The sequence below is a fragment of the Grammomys surdaster genome, unplaced genomic scaffold (assembly GCF_004785775.1).
Source record: "Grammomys surdaster isolate TR1022 unplaced genomic scaffold, NIH_TR_1.0 100, whole genome shotgun sequence".
Taxonomy (NCBI): Eukaryota; Metazoa; Chordata; class Mammalia; order Rodentia; family Muridae; genus Grammomys; species Grammomys surdaster.
In genome coordinates, this window is record NW_021604579.1 from 10,805,583 (window position 1) to 10,809,686 (window position 4,104).

General features: G+C 47.4%; 1 pseudogene; it reads right to left on the minus strand.

Annotated features, from left to right (window-relative positions):
* Positions 1-4,104, minus strand: part of LOC114637554 — a 9,755-nt pseudogene continuing 5,651 nt past the window's right edge.

A 4,104-nucleotide genomic window follows, 5' to 3' on the forward strand; every position in this document is an offset into this window, starting at 1 on the left:
CTAAGGCACCATCTGGAAGTCCAGGGGCCATAGGGTGACTCCGGCATATGCTGCAGCAGACCTTCAAGATTGTTCCTCAGCATGGTGGCTTCTCATAATCGAGGGCCATCACCAGCTTCAGGTACTCCCGCAGGGTCTCTAAGGAGACACTGTTCCAGCAGCTACACAGTCCCACGAGGGGCTCGGAGTTGTCCAGATACTTCTGCTTCTACCTAGTATTGGGAAGGCAGTTTGTCTGTGGGAGGACCCATAAAGCCACTTAGGCACACAGTAGCCCAATGTCTGGAGATTGCTGTGGCGGGAGGGCCCGCATCCATTGTGCACATCCATGCTAATGAACACTAGGTCCCCCTCGTGGAGACTTAAACTGCCTTCTTTGTAGGCCACGTGTTTGCCACCTGGGCAGTATCGGTAGGTGAAGCCATAGCCCACCAAGGTCACCTGGCTCTGATCGTCTGGATTCACAAAGACATTCTCAGCTGTCAGGTTCCTGTGAACACACTTGTTTTCGTGGAGAAACTCTAGAGCATCCAGCAGCCTGCAGGCCACCTGCAGCACATATCTCTCTGATACCACATGCTTTGGATTGTCATCCAGGGCTGACTGAAGGCTCCTCCCCACGCTGGGGAACGCTAGGAACCTTTACTTGTCCCGGTGAATATCAAAGCCGATACAGGCGATTATGGCCAGGAGCCGGACCGAGCACTGTTTCTTCCACTTGTTCACTTGCAGAGAGGCTTGGCTGCTCTCTGAAAGAACTTCTGCTCATTGAAAAGGCGTCCATCCTTGGAATCCAGTTTGAGTGAGAATCTCTACTTCTAGGTCCTTGATTCACAGGGGATGACAGAAATGGGCTCGGTTTCATAGAGAATGCCTTGGTCATCCTGGGACTTCAGGGCCCCCGGTGTCCAGTGCTTTCCATTCTGGTCTGTCAGCTCTATTCCTGTGGGTAGAGCCTAGAGTGAAGTGGTCACTGGGCTCTGCTTCAGTGTCTGAGGGCTCAGCCTGGTGGAAAGGGGGCTGCCTTTGGGCGTCAGGGATCTGCTCTTTAGAAATAGAGTCCTAAGGAGAGCATGGAGTGAGAAAACAAAGAAGATGGGAAAGCTTTGGATCAGGAGGTGTCACACAAGCTGCTGGCTCATGCAAGCGTGTTAAGTACAAGATCTCAAGTACTGTTTGTAGTGGAGCAGTGGGCCAAAGTAAGCAGGAAGCTAAGCAAGCAATGTTGCCTAGGGGATCACAGAGTATCTCAAGAGTGTCAGAGACCAGCACACAGTGGCCTTCGGACTGATTAGTTCAGTCTCCTCAGGGAAAAGCCAAGTTCCCAGGAAGTAGAATCTTAAGCTCTAGACTGGACCTTGCCCAGACAAGGACTCAGAACTAGGTTCCCTTTGTCCTCTCATCGGGGCCTGTGAAGAAGCCAGGCTTTCAACACTTAGCTTTTGACTTTGTTTTCGGTGACTGTAACATGTCTTGAAGTTTCCCATGGAGAAGATGGGAACTGGGCTAACTCAGCACCATGTTTTCTGGGCCGTGGTCCCTCAAGTTTGGTGCTAGAATAAACTGTATCTTATTCTCTTTGAGATGAGACCTGCGTTGCTTGTGTTGACACCTAAAACACAGGTGACATCTTTTTCTATAGACATGGAGGAGATAGTGGAAAGCTGTAGTTTTAAGGCAGTGGGTGCTTCAGTCAGACGTGAAATCTGCAGCCAAGAGTGCAATGCTAATGGATGACCTTTGAAACTAGTGACTCTGTGTGTGTGTGTGTGTGTGTGTGTGTGTGTGTGGTGTGAATGTATGTGCACGTGCCTGTTTGCAAGGGTATGGGTGTATATATGTGTTTGGAAGCCAGTGGTTGTCTTTCCCAATTATTCTTATCGTTAGTGAGATAGGGACTCTCTGAACTGGGAGCTCTCCCACGCCCGTCCCCGCCCCTCTTGCTCCTTCCCCCTTCTCTTCTCATGGGCCAGTTCAGTCAGCTGGCCACGTTCAATCTGGATTCTTCCAGATGCCTCTGGCTGTGCTCTCCCTCATATCTACAATAAGCCATCTCCTCAGACATACCTAGGAGCGTTATGTCCTCATTTATTTTTTTTTCCAATCTGGCCATCAGATAGCATCTGAGGCCTAACGGCCTGGCTGTAACCTGCTTCTCTGATGTGCCCATCGATGTCATTTATAATCGCTTTGATTTATGACTATAAAACTCTGTGAAACTGCTTCCATGTTGAAAGACCCAAAAATGGGATAATCGAGACTGTGTTTTCCTGGACAGTGGCTGTTTATATTTTATTCTCCAGAATAAACTCTCTTGTTCCCTTTGAGGTAAGAGCTGTGCTTTTTGTGTCGTCAATGCCTTTCACCTTCAGTCCTTTACTTACAAAGCAGAGTCTGGCTGGGCAGAGTCCTCTGCAGTTTAACCACTGTTAATGACACTTCTCTTTGCCAGGCACAACAATGACACAGAGTAGTTTTGTTTCTTTGTGCAGAGTCTCCCTGTGTAGGCCAAGGCAGGCTTGATCTCCTCCTTGCCCGCTTCTGTCTTCCCAATGCTGAGATTACAGCCCGTTGCCACCGCGCGCTGCTTTTCACTTCCTTATTAATTTTGTGTTTTGTTTTGTTTTGTTTTTCGAGACAGGGTTTCTCTGTGTAGCCCTGGCTGTCCTGGAACTCACTCTGTAGACCAGGCTGGCCTCAAACTCAGAAATCCGCCTGCCTCTGCCTCCCAAGTGCTGGGATCAAAGGCGTGCGCCACCACCGCCCGGGCTAATTTGGTGTTTTAAAATTATTTTTACATTTTAATTTATTTATCTTTGGGTGTCAGTGTTTGTGTGCATGTGAGCACTTGCACTTGCATGTGTGTTTGCATATGCCACGGTACACGTATGACATGCAGAGAACAACTGGGCAGTACTTATTTCTATTTTTACCGTACGGGTCTCAGGTAGTCTGGCTTGGCAGCATGCACCTTGGCCTGTTGAGTTTTTTTAAATGGGCTCCTGGTTTTGTTTGTTTGTTTTGTTTTTTAGGGTTTTTTTTTTTTAATCAGGATTCAAACTAGGATCATAGAGTAGAGTTGGTGGACAAACTTTAAATCTCCCTTCTCTTGTAAATGCTATTCTTCCATTTCACTAACTCTCTGCAATTCATCTGTCTGTCTATCTATCTATCCATCTATCTATCTATCTCTATTTCTTTGTTTGTTTGTTTTTCAAGACAAGGTTTCCCTGTATAGCCCTGGCTGTCCTGGAACTTGTTCTGTAGACTAGGCTGCCCTTGAATTTAGAGACCTGCCTGTCTCTGTCTTGCAGTACTAGAACCAAAGGTGTGTGCCACCACGCCCTGCCCCTTGCAGTCTACCTTTTGATGTTGAGAGTTCTAGAGATGGGACTTAGGTTGTGCGTAAGCTGTGCCGTGTCTCTCCAGCTCTACGTTTTTGAAATAGGATCTCATCCTAGAGCTCTGGTTGGCCTGGAACTTGCTCTATAGATCAGGTTGTCCTTGAACTTGCAGCTGTTTGTCTGCCCCTGCCTCCTGGGTGCTGGAATTACAGGTGTAAATCATCATGCTGGCCTTGTTTTGCTTACTCCATCAGCTCTTAGTATTTGGGATTATGTCATTTGCTACCTTGGTTCTTTCTCAATTCTCTCAGCATTTATTATTACCAACTTTCTTATCCTTTCCTCCACCTCTAAGGATGTCTATTTTTGAAACCAATATCTAGTGAACATCTAGTATTTGTTGCATAACAATTCCTAAGAAATTCTGTTGGAAACCCAGCATAGTGGTGCATACTTTTAATCCCAGCACTTAGGAGACAGATGGATCTCTGGGTTCTAGGATAGCCAAGGCTACACAGAGAAACCCTATCTTGAAGAGGGGGAAGAAGGGGAGGAGGAGGAGGAAGCGTAGGAAGAGGAAGAAGAAGAATAGGAGGAAGAGGAAGTTGTGTTGGGTTTCAGGGAGGTGGCTCAGTTGGTAAAGTGCTTGCCATGCAAGCATGAGGACCTGAGTTTGCTTCCCAGCACTCACGTAAAAACTGGGTGCAGCTCCTCTATGATTCTGTATCAGAAAGGCAGGGATACACAGATCCCTGTGGTT